The sequence below is a fragment of the Diplotaxodon limnothrissa genome, linkage group LG17 (assembly GCF_057381915.1).
Source record: "Diplotaxodon limnothrissa isolate DT_005_m linkage group LG17, D_limnothrissa_male_GT1.1, whole genome shotgun sequence".
Classification (NCBI taxonomy): Eukaryota; Metazoa; Chordata; class Actinopteri; order Cichliformes; family Cichlidae; genus Diplotaxodon; species Diplotaxodon limnothrissa.
In genome coordinates this window covers 21,810,304-21,828,823 of record NC_140612.1, presented here as the reverse complement: position 1 = coordinate 21,828,823, position 18,520 = coordinate 21,810,304, and the positions used below count along the sequence as shown (strand labels likewise).

Sequence of the window (18,520 nt, the reverse complement as noted above, 5' to 3'; positions counted from 1 at the left end):
ACAGATGAACCAGAATTGGTTTGTAAAAACGGTGCAACTTCAGTGATGTGTAACTGGTTTGGTGTTTGTCCGTCAGATACACGACAAAGCACATTTTTTTGCAGAACATGCAAGCAAGCGGCCGTCGCTATTGTCGTATTTGTCGGACTAAGATGCTCTTAAATCTGGGAGTAATCTGGGTCCTAAACTCCGTATACTTCAGGTCAAACAACACTGCAGCATCACTGAGAGTTAAAAACTGTCTAAATTCTTTCATCTTCAATAAAACGATCAGCATTGCTGCTTTACGAGGTGTAACTATAAAGTTTAACTTCCAGGCATCCATGAAAACAAAATTTATTACATTTAACGGAGTTAGAAGTTAGCAGGAAGCTAGCGGAAGTTAGCTCGCTAGTTTTGCTAGTTACCTAAGCATGATATAGCATGTTCTGACGGAGAGATTTCTGAAAAAAATCAAACGTACAGCTCTGCTATCACTTCCAACATAAATGAAGACAGGAAACTAAACAGCAGTGACGTTTGTAGGGTTACTGAAGTTGGGCTAGCTGGTATATAATGATGTGCTACGTGATCGCTAGCGACACAGCTATGTTAGCATAACATAAACAGTGAAGCTGGACGATGAACACTAACACTTTTCCACTTATAAAAGTTAACGTGAAGGTTCCTCATGGTTAGAGACAAATGCAATCGCATGGCAGGATGCTGTAAACGGACCGAACTTCAGTGAGGAGAACAACTGAGATAATCCATCCACAATACAAGGTTAGTCATTAATATACTGCAACAACATGGGAATAGAGCAGCTACCAGAGAATTCAACATTAATGAATCAATGGTACAAAAGTGGAGGAAGCAAGAAGAATGAGTTTAATAAAGTTTGATTTATCTGACTGCTTTGTTTCGCTTAATGTGCCTTATAATCCCGTGCACCTTATGGTCTGAAAAATGCGTACTGCACAATGCAGTTTAATGTTGCAAAGCACCTCTTTTTAACTTCAGTGGATATTATACATGGTTATGCTCAGGATATGTCAGCCCATTTCTACTGGAAATGCCTTTTGGTTAAACTTTCAGCAAGGAATTTGCATTTGCACTGTTACATTTTTATAAAGCTTTAATGTACATAAAAACCAGCTTCTTGTTTAAGTGAAAATAAATGGAAGGTTGTCTTTTTGCGCTAGTAATGTTGTGGAGTTGTATTTTGTCTCGCATCAATTATATCGTCAGTTATATCGTTATAGCAAATTTTCAAATATATATCGTGATAAATATTTTTGGCCATATCGCCCTGCTCTACTGATAAGTATAACAGAAGTGAAGGGAGGTTCTTGGAAGGGAAGTTTACAGTTTAATGCTGCTTTAGGCTTAGATTGCTGTCGGACTTCCCACAATGCACTGAGGACTTCTCCTTGTGCCATTTACATGACACTGTGCATGTTTTCTCTTTCATGTAGTTTGTTTTTTGTCCTTTTTCTGTTCTCCAAGATGTTTGCCCCTCCTTGAGCCTATTTCTGTAGGAGCTCCCTTCCTGCTTGAAGGGAGTTTTTCCTCTCCACTGTCATTAAGTGCATGTCCAAAGGGGAACGCCTAATTGTTGGGGTTCCCCATCTAATATTGCAGGGTCTTTATCTAAGCACCTTGGAACAACTGTTGCTGTGAACTCGAGTTGTTTAAATAAGATTTGAATTAAACTGACGCTCGCATCCAAACACTTCTGAATAGAGTAAAATATGTTAAAATTAGAGATGGACCGATCCGATATTACGTATCGGTATCGGTCCGATACTGACCTAAATGACTGGATCGGATATCGGAGAAAAATAAAAAATGTAATCCGATCCATTAAATATCACGAAAGCACCTCACAAAACTTGCAACACGCCGTAACTCACCTCAGAACGTTAGCACGTCGGAGCAGTATGCATCACGTGATAGAGCGGCTGTGGCATGCGGGACCTGTGGTCTGGATAGCATTTGGAGCTTCGCTAGCAACCTGGCATTTCATCTCCGACAAAGTTATCCCCGAGAGAAGTAAAGCAAGTGTGTAAGTCCATCTCTGAATGTTTGTAAAGCATTCCTGCGTTAAGCTTAACGAGCGACTGCCTCTCGCTCTCCGGCTGCTACTTCAATCGTGAAACTGCTTAAACGATCAGCTGATCGGCTTTTCTGTCGCGAGTCCGTCTTTGTTTTTGGCCCACTTTGCACCAGAAAGAGGAAACCAGCGGCTGAACAACAGCAGCACGTTTAAGCTTGATAAGCTGTTGTTAGAATTTATTTATTATTACTTTCTACTCCAGGATCTTTTTCTACGTAGCTGACGCTGGTAACTGTGCAGGGGCGGATCTAGCAAAGTTTAGCCAGGGGGGCCGATAGGGCATTAACTGGGAAAAGGGGGCACAAAGACATACTTTTCTTTCTTATTCTCATTTAAAATGTCTAGCTTTTAATAAATAATTATCTGACACACAAAGTTTTAATTTGATGTAAAATGAATAGAAGTCAATTACTGTATATAGTGACTATTAAGTCTAATATATATACCCTAGTAAGCTATAGTACTTTTTCCTTTGGGAAGGTACCATCTGTGCAGTCTGCAATTTTGTTGAAGAAAGATGTTGAATCTATTTAATATTTCTTGAAAAATAATTGATTTCTGTGCATTTTTTTTCACACTGCATCAAATTAAGGTTGATTACGTCGATTAAGCATCATGAGGTGGAGCGTGAGGGGTGGTTCCTTATTTTTTATTTATTTATTTTTGTTGTTGCTGGGAGTTGGAACCCTATTAGTTAGGTTGCTTAATATTTACGCTAAGTACTCTTTAAAATACCAGAATAGGGAGGATGGTGTAGGTCTAAGTTTATTAGATTGATCAGTATTGCTGAACTATGAAATATTTTTTTTGTATACAGGTATAACAGAATAGCTTTAGTGTAGTTGTTGTTTTAAACTTGAGTATGAACTTGCAGACTTGCAAAATGCAGCAAGATATTTTAAAAAACAGTTTTGTTGATTAAAAAACACTATATCGGATTCATATCGGTATCGGCAGATATCCAAATTTATGATATCGGTATCGGTATCGGACATAAAAAAGTGGTATCGTGCCATCTCTAGTTAAAATGTATCTCCCAGTGCTCCCAGAGGTATACAGATGTTTTAAATCTTAGAAAATGTGAGGACCTACATGAAGCAATCAGATGAAAGACTGCTAGCACCCTCAGGATGAACAAAAAGGTGGGGTTCAGTTGAGTTCTCAAGCAGGCAGTCCACCAAATCATCAAAAAAAAAAAAAAAAAAATCAATATTTTCCTTCAATCACAAGTCTACCACTGAGGTCGTCATTGAAATAACATCGTCAGGTGGCTGAAAGCAGGTCCTGAGTGAAGCTCTGATTAGAGATCTTAGAAGGCAAAGAGGGAAGATTAGGGTGGAGGTGATCAAATCTTACCTGTTCAGTGATGAAGCCTGTTGAACCCTGATGACATGAAGAACCTCTCTCTCCTCACCTACGAAAGACACAAGAGTTGAGTTTGTTATTTCCTTTAGTTATACTTGGTAAACTTATTGATCAAAGCTTCGAACATAAATGCATATTTTTGGGTTCGATGGTTTAAACATTCAAAAACATTGCTGTTGTGTGAACGCGGCCCGGCGAATCACTCGTAGCTTTAAATCTGAACTCGCTAATTAACTCTCCCACGGAGTTCGACTTGAAACACACAAATTAACAAAATTGAAGCGATGAGGTTTACGCCACCATTTGATAGAAGGTTAATTATGCTCAGAAACAGCTGAAAAACAGGAGAAAGAAGCAGCCAGGAAGTAAACTTCAGAGGAGACGACACCCCCACACACCAACGCTGCTCATATACACACACATGCTAATTACGCCTAATGCAGGAATCACTCAGCCTCCAACTTTTTTGTGACTCAGCTCAATCAGACTTTAGTAGTCCATGTGATCTGGACCAAACTAATCAACCACCTACACTACCAATCAGCCACGAGTCAGAACACTTAACTCCACAGCCTGGCAGGGTGACCAAGCTCAGATTAACGCAGTCTTCAGTACTTCACAGTTACCCCTGATTAAAGTGATTTCATGCCATTCATGACACGGCGCCCCGATCCCGGCTCTTAACATGCAGGAATTTCCATCGCATTCACACAAAGGGAACTTTTAAAAAACGCTTAACATGAATCTCATAGAAAATGCATTAAATGCACCATTAGCTCAATTTAAAAGCTCAAAGGCAACAGAGTTGTTCATATAAGCCAAATGTCTGAAAAATATGGACGAACCAACTGAAACTCTACACACTAAAGTCCACGGAAAGACTCCATCTGATAATCTGTCCTTCAGAAAGAAAAGATTTGACTGATCAGAGTTATGAGTTATAAAGATGAACCTGTTTTTCCTTCTATGGACAAACAGTTCAGTTTTCTCAAGTTCTCTTCTGCACAAGCTTTTTTGGTGTCAGTGCCAGTAAACAGAGTTTCTGACAATGTGTGCAGCATAAACGTTACAAAAACGGCACATTTTAACCGAAACCGCAATCTTTCACTGAATCTAACCAAAGGGTTTTATGCAGGACATGAAGCTCCCAAAGCAGCTCCCGATGAATCGGTGATTCCTCAAACGCTACCCCTCCTCCAGCCTCCCAGTGTGGACACCTGTGGCTTATCTGTGAGGCATCAGAGAGGATTTTTAAACCTCTACTTAGCCATGAAATGAAAATCTTTAGATTTGGAATATGCTCTGTGAGGTGTGCCGTGGGCAGAAATAAGCAGCGCCCCTGGAGCAAACAGCACACAGAAGAGGTTCACCTGGGTTCAGAAAGGAAACCTGTTGCCAGACCTGAGCTGTGGAGCGCTCCGCCTGCTCCTCTGAGGTCTGCTGAGTCTGTGGACTTACTCCACTTTTAGTTCTGTAGTATTTTACCTCCAATGAGTGTAAATGTCATTTTTGTATTTTGTACATTTTGTTCTTTTATATTCTTTCATCCGCTGTCCCCTTTTTGAAAAGATTTTGCACCATCTTAGATCAGTTTTGTAAAGTGCTTTGTCTTGGAAAAGCACCGCATAAATAAATAAATATGGTTTGCTCCCGCTCGCTGTGAGGCAGCAGCGCCAACAACCGCGCCACGCTGCAGCCCGTTTGATTCCTGAAGATGAGAATGACTTGTAAATGCTGTAAAACGTTTTGTGTGCACATGCTGACATCAATAATCGGCTCTTCCCTTGAAGTGGATTACGTGACGCTTCTCTGTGTCGCTGAAGTTTAGGTGCCTGTCAGGTGTCCATCTGCGAGCAGCGTGCTTATGATCAGCATTTTTAACAATCTGCCAAATCAAACATGCGGAGCTACCCAGTGTGGCGACTCCTTGTGATTAAGGCAGCGTCTGAAAGATTTTGGATGCGTGTGAAGACTTCAATGAATCAAAGCAACAAGTCAAAGACATGGTAACATCTATTAATATCTACAGGTCTTAAAAAGTAGTGGTTAACGGCTACGATTTCAGTTAAGTCTGTTTTCAGTTCTTTTAAAAATAAAAAAAGATAATTCGTATTAGCTTTGATATTCCTCAGAGTGTACCCCTGGGAAGTTGTTGCTGGTGATTAGTGCCGATCCTATAAATACACACGATACAAACTCTGCTGGGTAAACATGCATCCAGCTGCCGAGTGTCAAACGATTAGCCTCTGTTTGACCTGCAGCCCAGCGATAAGTTATTTCCTCTAACATTCACACGCCCAACTTGGCTGTTTGTTCTGGAGGAAAAAACCCAGAGGGCCTGCTCAAATTTGCTGCATTGTTTAGCTGAAAGATGGCAGTTTAACGACTGAATTCCTCGTTAAATACGTTGCTTATTAATCCTTCATCTTGTGAGGCGTCATTGAAAATTTTGAGGCCTTCTGAAATCGGCTTGCCTGCGTCTCAGTTCAGGCGTTGCAGCTGGAAATTCTCCATCTAAACTTATAACTTTATAATAACTTTGGTTATCTTTCTACAAACATTTCCTTCTCTCTGTGGAGCACTGAGTGCTGAAATATAAATGAATGATTCTGTTAACTCTAACTGGAGGTCAAACCAGTGATTATTTTCATTATGGATTCATCTTCTAATTACTACCTTATAAAATCCACCAGGCCTTTAGTCTCAGGCTAAAGATATTTAAATTTAAGGTTTCATAAAAGACAAATAAGCAAAATCCTGACACCGTATGAGCTGGAAAAGAGAAAATAGTTACTGATTAATTTTCTTTCCTTTTGCTTTTTCGTTTTGCTCCTCTGCATTAGAGCACGGTGACTAAAAAGGCCAGATTCTTTAGGAGTATATCTGCTGGTGATCCCATTTGTTTAACGGAAAGAACTGAAGCTAAATTAAACTTTATTTGAAAGGAAATGCAAGATTTAGTTGAAAATGACAAAGAAAAAAGCGACTTAAAAAGATAAGAAAGCTGTCAGTTAATATTTTCTAGTGCTTGATCCTCAGTCCATTCATAATGCATGACAGGAGATAATTTTAACGCTCTCAGGACTCTGATGTTGGAGGTGATCTGGACCTTTTCCCCATTTCATGCATGAAATAAAAAGCTGCTTTGATCAAATTTGAAAAAAAAAAACACGCGCTTTAATGAAAGCTGAATCAAAGCGTTCCTGAATCCAATTCTGTCTTATCGTCAGTTTACCTGTATCGCTTTTATTTGAACTGCAGTGTGAGCAAGAAGTCAGAGTAGTTCCAGGTGGATACTGGAATCCATTGGGGGCTCCTTTTGTTACAGATTCATAACTTATTATGGAACGAATTTCAAGTCAAAGCCGACGTGCGTCTGACTCTGTAGTCTCAAGGTTGCATTTAGCATTTTGCAGGTGATGTGGTGCCTCTGGTTTCATGACTCTTTGCAGACTAGAGAAAAGCATATTGGGGTTTTGTTCATGAGAGGGGAAAGGAGAAGTCAAAAGTCACAGCTCCTATTTCCCTGCCCTGATCTATGGCCACGAACTGAGAAAAAGAAGAAACAAGATAGCAGATTCCCTCAAAAGCCAAAAGCGACACCACAGCCGACGCGAGTCTCAATGAGAGCTGAAGCTACTGTTGACCAACTTATGAGTAGATAGTAAACACATCAGATCTTACTAGGAATACAATAATGCTGGATATCTGCACTGATATGGACTTGGTTACATGTTAGGAATGAAAGAATGCCACATCGTTTGACCGAAATGAAAATCATCAACCTACAGAGGGCTGAATTCAAAACCATCCTGAAAACCAAAGAGCAGAGCATTTTGCCAAAACGTCACTGCAGCAACTCAAAACAGTAATAGTAGTTTGTACGCTCCCACATGCTTGCATACAAGCTCCTAATGAAATAACGAATGGTGTCCTGGGGGATCTCCTCTTGGATCAGGACCATCACTGAACTCCTGGACAGTGTGAGGTGCAACCTAGCAGCGTTGGATGGATCAAAACATAATGTCGATGAGGTGTTCTATTGGATTTTGTTCAGGTGAGCATTAGGGCCAGTCAGTGGTATGGACTGCCTTCATCCTCCAGGAACTACTTGCATAATCTCACCACATGAGTCAGGGCATTGTCGTCTACTAGGAGGAACCCAGGGCCCACTGCACCAGTCTGACAGTGGGTCCAAGGATTTCACCCAGATACCTGATGGCTGTCAGAGCATTGTTGTAAACTGTGTAGAAGTCTGTGCCCTCAAATGTTATGCTTCTCCAGACCATCACTGACCCACCATGGAACCTGTCATGCTCAACAATGTTAGAGGCAGCATAACTGGTGTAAAACCAACGGTCAGTTATGTTTCTCTATAAATGTGGAGAGAGCTTTCAGGTAAGGCGAGGAGCTCGGTTATTTGACAGCAGAAAAAGAATCTTAACACTTTCACTTTTTAATCAACTGGATATTTTGCATTCCTTCAACATTCTGTCAATCGATCATGCATGTACCACGGGGTAAATACAACCTTCTGTACTGCAGCACAGCATCCTTGAGACTTAAGCAGTCTATTATTCAAAGGGAGTGGGTGTTCATGTTTCTGTGTCTCGCTTGTTCTCCATAGTGGGACGGTCTTATATACACCGCTATGTATTTTCTGAAAAGACACAGACACATATGTGGAAGTTGAGTTTTTCCACTTAGAATTGAATCAAAGAAAAAATCTGTCACAATGAGACAGTAACACTGACAGTTTCTTTTATTAAACACTCTGTAACAGAGGACAGGTTGACAGCATGATTACCTCTTTACTGTTTTTATTGTATTTAAGGCAACACTTGTGTCATCCACTTTCTTAGTGCACCTTATAAAAATCATACCCAGGCTTTCCAACCCCACAGAACAGCTTGAGGTGTCTGCACACTATTTTCAGCACAGATTTCAAGGTGTTGTGTTGCTTTATATGCCTTTAACCCTTGGAGGGTCCTTAAAAAGACATCCACCTTTAGGCCTAAGGACAATAAATGTCCTTAAGACCCTCCAAGGGATTTATCAAGTTAGATAGACAACGGAGAACATCAAGAAAACTGGATAGAGTTCCCTCCTCAAACCCCATCTGAACTCAATTATGCAAGGCGTGATGAAAAAAGTTCCAGAAATCAGCCCATTAAAATAAATAAAAACATATTTTACCACATATCCTCTCAAAACTCCTCTTCACATGCACCTTTTTCAGTACAGCCGTTACTTTTCAACATCCTCTCATTAAGTTCTGCTCACTGCAGCATCAAGTCTGTGTCATACTGACCTGGCTTTTATCGACTATCGACAGGCTCGTGTGATGACAGCTAGGTCGTTTTGTGGTCGTTAGCAACTTTCAGTGGGAGAATTTTTTATTTTTTAAGACCAAAGCTCTAAGGTCCAGTCATGAATAGAATCAGGAGCATGCAAATGCTTTTTCCAATGCTCACAGAGACCACAGACACATAAGTTTACTACGACAACTAAAGGAGTTTTTTTGGCCATTCCTTTCCTAATAGCAAGATTTAGCTCCCCGGGAAATCTGTCCACTTTCTTTCTGCCATCCATCCATCACTCATTATTCACACAGCACTCTAAGAAGAGAATCACAGACTTTCCTCTTCCAGGCCACCTCCTGTGGCTCTACTGAGGGGCACTGAGGCGTTCCCAAGCCAGCAGGGAGGTAATCTCCTTAGCATGGCCTTGATCTTCTCCGGGACCTCCTCCTGGAAGGACTCCCCCAAAACTCATCCTTTAGGAGACATCCAGGAGGCACCCACGAGGCATCCAAGTTGCCCAAACCTCTAAAACTTTCTCCTTTTAATGGCGAGAGGTAGCCGTTCTACTCCAAGTGCCTGACTCAGAAAAACCCAACTCCTCCTCATATCTAGAAGGCTTAATCAAGACATCATTTAATTTTCCACTCTTGTATCTGCAGTCTTATTCTTCCAGTTACTACCCAAAGCTTGTGACCATAAATGAAGGTTGGAGGGTAGATTGACCAGTAAATCCACACCTTTCCTTTTAAGCTGAGCTCTCTTCATCACAACAGACTGGCACAGCATCCATATCACTGTAGATGTTGCACCAATCCCACTCCATTCTCCCCTGACTCATAAATAACACCAAAAGATACTTAAACTCCTCCACATGGGCAAAAGTTCACCAGCGACCTGGAGTGGGCACTCCAGCCGATTCCAACTGAGAACAAAGGCCTCAGACTTGGAGCTCATTCACAGCATAACCACTTCACATTTGGCTGCAGACAGTCACAGTGCAAGCAAGGCTCAATGAAGCCAATAGAACCACATGATCTGCAAAAAGCAGATGATGAAAAACTGAACACCACACCCTCCACCCTTTGATTGCACCAACTACTGTCCAACTACACAGGACTAAGAACAGGACTGTCACCAAGTGATCTCCAACTAACAGTTCTGTTCGAATCTGTTCAAACATGCACAAGAAAGGGACCCTGAAGAGGAGACTGGCCACATTTAATTATAGTAGCTATGGTTTTTAATTTTTGTCAGCCGACACCTAGAACTATTTCTAACTGATAGTTTCAGGAGGAACTTTGCTCCCGAAGGTAGACACAGAGGCTGGTTTTAGCACTTAATGATGAAGCCATTTCCCTCTAAAGCTTGTGGAGACAAAAACAAAGATAAAACAGAACAAATTTTGTGTTTGAAAATGTGTTTCAACAAAAGAAAAAAGTCAAGTTGAATGTCCTGTAGTGGTTGAAAGCACAGTTAACCTCTGCCATGTACACTCAGATCACTGCTGGTTCTGAGTTTAAAGTCAGTGCCAATGTAAAGAACACTTTCCAGCTTGGTGTTAAGTTACTCATAGCATAGATATTAAGGAAGGCCCTGGTGGCTGGAAATCCAATAAAGGGAGTTAACGCTTGCTTTCTTGGAATTTCCCTCCCCTATAACACTGAAACCATATCAAATGACTGGTGCTGACAGCAAAAGCGAGAAGATAAGTATGAGTGTGTCAAGACACAGGAGTGAGGTAAACATATACACACAACGAGACGCAGAAAGTGCAGAGAAAACATAAAAAAAACAAGCTGAACAAAAAAGCCACAAGAGGACGAGGAAGACGGAGATTTAGGTTCAACATGTGCAAAATGAAACCTGCATGAGTGTACTGTAAACACACACTGCTGCTGCAGCTGCATGACAGATGGAGAACAAGTGCTGAATGCTGTGATGTGATTTACAGGTTGATGTGCTTTTCCTCGCAGAGATTGTCACGATAGTTTATTATACTTTAAGTCTTCTAAATCAACACACACACACGCACACACACACACACACACACCGAGTGGAGAGGAGTCTTGTAAATCAGTTTTGCTAGCTGGTTTTTATCCGAGAAATGCGAGCTATGAGAGCAGGGCGGTACAGCGAGCTCAAAGCTGTGCAGCCGAGCCGTCTTCCCCCTTCAATGACTCACACGCAGGCGCTGCCTCGCTGAACAGCAGGAAGGAGGCGAGCGGCTGCCAGGTTGAGGTAAGAACAGCATCATGCTGCGCAATTAATGATGAAACATGATGAAAATACACTGTATGCCTTACTAATGTCTGAACACCATCATATCCACACATAACCGACTCAGCTGCTGCTAAACTAGTTAGATGGGGTAATTTCAGACCAGTCCAGACAGCTTTTGCAATCACCCAAAAATCTAGATGGTGCTGAAATGATCTTTTTTTTTTCCTTTTTTTTTTTAAGCTCTCAAGTGCATCCCGTCTCAAGTTGCCTTTATACAAGCGACACAGGTGTTCTTTAGGCCACAGTCAGTGACAACCACCCTCCGGAACCCCAGTTTACAAAGGGAAACATAAAATCACACTGAAAATGCTCAAAAGAGCAAATAACAACCTAAACATGGTTAAAAGGTTGAATTCAGTGGTGTTGTGGAAATCTATCCTACCTCACAAACCATCCAACCTGTTGTTTCTGCGCATATGCACAACACAAAACCCTAATTTACTTCATTGTTTTGAACCCATTGTAAATATTTGTTATGGTTATGGTGAGGATTAGGGTTAGGTTTAGTCAGAAGTCACCATCAAATTATAATACGGGTAGGACGATTTGCCAAAGTAGGACGGTTTCTCAGAACAGTGGCTCAAGTCAGTAGCCAGCAGCCACATCCCCAATTAAAGACAGCTTAAGGCCTCACTTAAACGAGTGATTTATAACAATACCAACTGCTTGTAGAGTCATCGTGAAAGGTGAAATGAACCATATTTCATATCAGGATGTAAATTGGACGTAAAGTTGGACATTTTAACATAACCTATTGGGACTGACAAGCATTTAGAGCCTCAAGTGGACATGAGAGGAACTGCAGTTGCGCTTGACTGCCTGCAAGCAATGCATTAACCAGCCACTACTTATATCTAAAGTACTTTTCAGTGCTTTAATTACTGATCGTAGGGCGACCGTGGTTCAGGGGGTTGGAAATCGCATCTGTAACCGGAAGGTCGCCGGTTCGATCCCTGGACTCTCTGTCCTGGTCGTTGTGTCCTTGGGCAAGACACTTTACCCTACTTGCCTACTGGTGTTGGCCAGAGGGGCCGATGGCGCGATATGGCAGCCTCGCTTCTGTCAGTCTGCCCCAGGGCAGCTGTGGCTACAACTGTAGCTGCCTCCACCAGTGTGTGAATGTGAGAGTGAATGAATAGTGGTATTGTAAAGCGCTTTGGGTGCCTTGAAAAGCGCTATATAAATCCAATCCATTATTATGATCGCCCATAGAGAGCGTGTCTCAGCTCATTTAGTTTTAAACTCCACCTACAGTCCAATTTGATTTTGAGTGGGCTGAACCAATAAAACCATCGTGTGTCAAGAAGTACAACCTTTTTCTTCTTCTCAACCTCTTTAATGTACAGCTGAGAGAGGTTATAAAAAAAAAAAAAAAAAACACCTGTAATTTTAAGAGCAGATCCAAGTTCTTCCACATTTTCTCATTCTGACATTACACCCACAATATAATGCAACAGTGGCTCTTTAAAGGCACAAGCCTTCACATGCTGGACACTCAAACTAAACACGGAAAGTCTTTTACTTTTTTATAAAATAGTAGTGCACTTTATTGAAAAACTTTAATTATTAATGACTTTACTGCAATTTTCTCACTTTGTAAAGCCGTCCGGCGGCCCAGACTGGAGCCTCTGATGGGCTGTAAGTTTGACACCTCGGCCCTTCAAAGGTGAGCTTGCACTTTAAGTCTTTGTGAAATGTGACAGCCACAGCCAGCAATATAGAGCCGAAACCATTTTCGATTACTGGCTTAGTCCACTACAGAAACTTAATTGCCACTATTCTTATAATCATTTTAAATCCCTTTTCAAGCATAAAACATCCCCAAGAGTTTCGGCTTTTGTCTCTTGATGTTTCAGACCACTGTGCATGGAAATGGTAAATGGCCTGTATTTACTAGCCTAAGTACCCCAAAGCGCTTTACACATCCAGTCATTCACCCATTCACACACTGGTAATGGCAAGCAACATTGTAGCCACAGCCACCCTGGGGCGCACTGACAGAGGCGAGGCTGCTGGACACTGGCGCCACCGGGCCCTCTGACCACCACCAGTAGGCAACGGGTGAAGTGTCTTGCCCAAGGTCACAACGACCAAGCCGGGGCTCAAACCGACAACCTTCCGATTACAAGGCGAACTCCCAACTCTTGAGCCACGATCGTCCACACGATCAAGTTATGCAAAGATGTTAACTGTGCTCTATTTTTATATATTCTGACAGTGACAGACTGTTGTTTTTACAATCTGTCAAAGCAGAGCATTGATAGAATTCCCTGCAGCACGACCCGCCTCTTCACTGTTAGTCTGAATGTCAGGTTTGGTCCACAATGGGCGAGACCCTCTTCATACCAGCATAGCTTATTGGCCAATTTTATATTTAGTCCTTCATTGCGGGTGTTTTGTAACTTGTGCCTTTAAGATTTACTGTGGCATGTTCCTCTAACAACAAATTACCAACTGCTCTCAGAGAGGGAACAAAAAGTGGTTATTATTAGTCCTAAAAAGCCTCTGTTTGTGTTTCTGAAAGGAACACCTCATCTTTAACACGTATTGCAGCTCACAACTTGTGTGTGTGTTCTCTTCTTGTGTTTTTAAATAAGAGATTAGTGTAAAAAGTGGCGGTGTTTTTGAAAAAACACCATTTATCCATCAGCCTTAACCTCCCTTTCACTTCCTTTTTGCCTCTCATTGGCTCACACTCTGTTTTCTCTCCGAATCCTTCACAGCCTCACTGTTACTGCTCAAACTGTGTGGTTAATCCACTGTGGCATGGTAAAGGCTTCACACTCACACACACACACACAGTTCTGTGCCTGTAGTGGAAGCCTTGCAGACATGGGATTTCCTTTCACATCCAATTGAGACCAAAGAAACTTGGTGAGAAGAGCATGGAAAAGATAAGCTGCTGGTGCACACTCACACACAAACATCTGTGCAAATATTACACCAGCATCGCACACAAACATCAGCAGCCTCAAACACAATGTTAATGTGATATAACATGCAGCTTATAAGGCCCCCTCCCCACTCGTCAAAGACTGTACACATCAACTGTACACCAAAAAAAAAAAAACCCCAAACAAACCAACACACATCTTTCCTTTGTAGGAGTGTGCAGACAGGAATTTGTTGAGACATAATTACAATGTGAAGTCTGAACAGCATCCGATTACGATCCGGAGGTTTTATGGCAGGCCTTTGAAGAGCTCCGAGTGCAGCAGCTCAGCTCGGTTCACAAAACCAGCCTGCCACAGACTAAAGCCAAGTATGGGGCTGAAAATCAAACAGATTTCCAGCGCACATAAATGTGATTTCATCAGGAAAATCTGAGCTGACACACAGCATATGAAGACAAATAAAGTCAGTAGAGGCTCCTTTAAAGTCTCCAGAATGACACGGAGGGCCAGTCACACACTGCAGCAACACTTTCTGTGCTGTGAGGGTTCGAATAGCTCAGAGCAGAGGAGGACACGGAGAAAAATGGAGGGAGCATACAGATGATATTCGACATAGATACCAGATCGTATCAGGAGAAAGGATATTGTGACGGCGTGGACTCAGCCAGAGGCCGTCGGTTTTACATCCCAGTGTTACAATCAGCAGAATCTCTGCTGCAATGCTCCGAGGGACACGAAACTCCTAAATTAAACTAACCAATTAGTTTCCCATAAACAACAGCTCAAATGGCAGCGAGGGATGCGGTGATTGTGAAAGTCTGGGCTGACTCTGAAATGTTTCAAACTGTAATCATTTACTAAACCAGATCTCATGCACCTAAAGAGATATGAAAACATGATGTAATTCAACTGCATTTACACTTACAATCCTTGAGCACTGCAGACGTTATTTGATTATGTTATGGTATATATAAAAAAAAAAAAACCTTGGATTCACTCGACTTTTATGTTAAAACTGTGCAATCCAAGTAAATCTGAAACTGCTTAAGGAATTAAAAACACGCAATATTTAATCATACTTTTTTTTGCCTGCAATAGGTTTATTAGAGGTGGGGAAGTATGTTAAAAGTGTCCTTTTTTCCTTATCATTGTAGGGTCTTCACCTTACAATACAAGTTAAAAGTTCATGGCTGGGCCACAAATGTTTCCAAAAGACGCTGCAGAACAAGCCAAAACCGAAAGTTTCCCAACAAGCTCAGTAAGTTTCCCAGTGGGAGAAGTAAGGGGGATCAGTTTTACCTTAGTTGGATTTAAATATGTTGAACTCATCTGACTTCCTACATAAAGGAGAAAGTTTTTAACTTTTCAAAGCCTGAAGAACATCAGGTTCTCATAGAGAACTGTTAGCGTCCTCGAGCACCCCGCTGCTCAGCAGGTTGGCCATAATTGCAGGCCTGTTTGCGCCATCCCCGGCCCCTCCGTGAACTCTGTGCGACAGAGCACAAACACAAAGCATCAGGAGGGAAGCTGGCCCCATCAGATTGTAATTCACAGACTCACACACACACAAACACACAGTTTGTCCAGTCACACGATCGTGGCTCAAGAGTTGGAAGTTCTTCTTGTAATTGGAAGGTTGCCGGTGCGAGCCCCGGCTCAGACAGTCTCGGCCGTTGTGTCCTTGGGCAAGACACTTCACCCTACTGGTGGTGGTCAGAGGGCCCGGTGGCGCCAGTGTCCGGCAGCCTCGCCTCTGCCAGTGCGCCCCAGGGCAGCTGTGGCTACAATGTAGCTTGCCATCACCCGTGTGTGAATGTGTGTGTGAATGGGTGAATGACTGAATGTAGTGTAAAGCGCTTTGGGGTCCATAGGGACTAAGTAAAGCGCTATACAAATACAGGCCATATACCATTTTCTTGCACTACCCTAATGTCAATCACCACCAACACTTGAGCTTACCTCGGCTGTACAAGGGGAGTTTTAGCCTCCCTCAGCTCAGTGTTTTGGTTTTACTTGTTCACTCTTAGCTTGTGTCTGATAACGACACTGAAACAGTCGTCACGCATCACACTTGATTTGAACCACAGTTTAGAGGAAACATGGCACACAGGGTGAATTCATAAGATTGCAGCCCTGGTTTGTCTCAGCTGACTGTAGCTTTATGGCTAAATGCATTTCCTGTTCCACTGTTTTATGGCTCTTAGCATTTTTTGGCAGGTGGTAAAAGGCTCCTGATACCTATGACTGCAACTGTGTCTAATGCTGGTTTCTGTCAGCCTCAGCAGGGTGTAGCAGTGTTCAGGCTTTACACAATCATCACTCAACCCAAAGTCCTTTCTCACCATCACTACAATGTCTCCAGTCATAAAATTATAAACGAGTACTTGTGCCTTCTTCCTGCATTCTCACCACCTGCATCCAAACAACACGAGGCCCTCAGTAAAGCTTGTGCTACGGCCACGTCGGGTAACAGCATGCAACAACGCTGAGCTTTATTGGTTTATCACACATAACGTCTCATGTTCACATGAAGATGGAGGGGAGTGCACGGGCAGTAAACAAATGTAATTATCCGAGTCGAGAACTTTCCAGCAGGCGCTATTGATTTTGTGTGGCGCTCAAAAGTTTATGCTCAGAGAGGCAGGAGGAAAAGATGAATGTAGGAATAAATCCAGCATCACTTCCAAACACTCTGTAGTCATTCAGGGCTGTTATGACTCCGTTTGATGGATTACATTCATTTGGGTTTGAGATTATTAATGCTAACCTAATTTCTCCACGGGAACTGATTCACAGAGTCACTTTAACAAGATGTAATGGATGCGTTTTCTAAGTTGTTTTAATAACCAGAACAGAAACACATGAAATATCTCTGATTTGTTTTCCATTAGCGGCATCTTTGACTGCAGCTGTTAGTTTAACACTCAAAGGCTCAAATCGAAAGTAGTTTCTGGCAAAGCGAAGCAATTTTATTTAAACTCTGCTTCACACACAGACGGAGATTCAAGGTGTTGCAGAGGGAAAAAAAAAAGAAAGGAATGAAAACGAGACAGAATACATGCCTGCGAATGAGAGGGAGGTGGGTGTAACAGCCAAGCTGCAGGAGGCTGAAGCAGTGAAGGTGGATGAGTTTAAATACCCGGGGTCAACCATCAAAAGCAACAGACAAGAGAGGTGAAGAGGAGAGCGCAAGCAGGCTGGAGAGGGTGGAGTCCAGAAGGTTTACGAGATGGTAGTGAGAAGTGTTTTCATGTAAGACACTGACACTCACGCCGCTGTGGTGAAGAAGCCAAAAGAGGAAATCCGTTAAAACCGGGTTAAGAGTTCAAACAGCACAGACCAGATTAGGAAACACGAATCAAATGGTTCAGATTTCAGAGCTGCTCTAACACTAGATCAGAACAACTGCTTTTAAAGTTAATGGGTGAGGAAGACGCTGGGAGAGCGTTCCTCTCTGAATCAAATGCTCGTGGTCCATCGACCCTTTTAAGATAGATCTCAACCCTGTACAGCCTGAACTATGAAATCATGGCCACATTATATTATTTTTGGAAAATGAAGTGAACCTTCTGACATTGTTAAAGGAAATTAATTATAAATTTGCTTAATGTGTTCATTTCTATCGTTTTTCCTCCACCCAACATTTTTGTGCAATTTCATTTTTTTTTAGGAAAAAAGAAAATCAAAAACACCCTGATGATGTAGACTTCCCAAAAACGAATGGAATAAATATGATACACACAGCATCACAGGCTTAAGATGTATCAGTGTTCTGTGGGTTTTGATTTCTTCTTACTGTCATACTATTTTTGAGTCAAGATTCATTTTATTTTTCACTTTAATAATCAATCAAATAAACCTGATATACTGTTTCTGTTTCATTTTGTTTTGTTGCACAATTCTGATACTGACACACTTGGTTCATTGTGCTATAAGGACACATTTGATTTCATAAAACCAAATAAAGCAGAAAAAGATCAATCAGCCTTTGACCTGCCCGTCACCCTCAGTATATTCAGATTCTGCAGCCTCACACTGATGCAGAAACAAAACATCTAAACCACAACAACCCTGATTGTTCTGTTTGTTAGCAGCTTTCCAGCACACACAGTTAAAATAGTAGTTTATATAATAATGCAGCAGTGTATCCACTCTATCCATTCCCTGTTATCTTGGAGTGTTTTTATTTGGAAAGTCTTCTTACCTATATACAAGGTCAACATTGTGTGATGAAGAGAAATTGAAATTTGTGTTACACACAAGTCAAATGAGTTTAATAAGTAAGTGGTTAAATAAGCTCAGCAGCAAAGCAAATTACAATCATCAAGCCAGACTTGGGATATTTCAGGAGCATCATGCAGATGACTAATAACTAAAAGAAGCGTCCCATTGTTGTGTTTCTGCCCAGGGCACCTCCCAGTGATGAAGAGGTTTTGCAGGGTCATGCTTGCTTGGCCATATTGGTAATGTGTTTATCAGCAGCCAGTGGCAACAGGTCCAGAGACTGGCTCTGGTTTACTCAGGATTCCCACAGATCAACTGTGGATCATATTTGAACTCTTTTGTATAAAGTATTAATT

At 41.8% G+C, this 18,520-nt stretch overlaps 1 protein-coding gene across 2 annotated transcripts in view; it reads right to left on the bottom strand.

The window, feature by feature from the left end:
• Nucleotides 1-18,520, bottom strand: part of LOC146614987 (plexin-B2-like) — a 230,481-nt gene that overhangs the window by 159,419 nt on the left and 52,542 nt on the right. For both annotated transcript variants that reach the window (XM_085376813.1, XM_085376814.1), the window contains exon 2: nt 3,455-3,512. The gene's annotated coding sequence lies outside the window, so the exon portion shown is untranslated. The remainder of the gene's footprint in view (nt 1-3,454; nt 3,513-18,520) is intronic.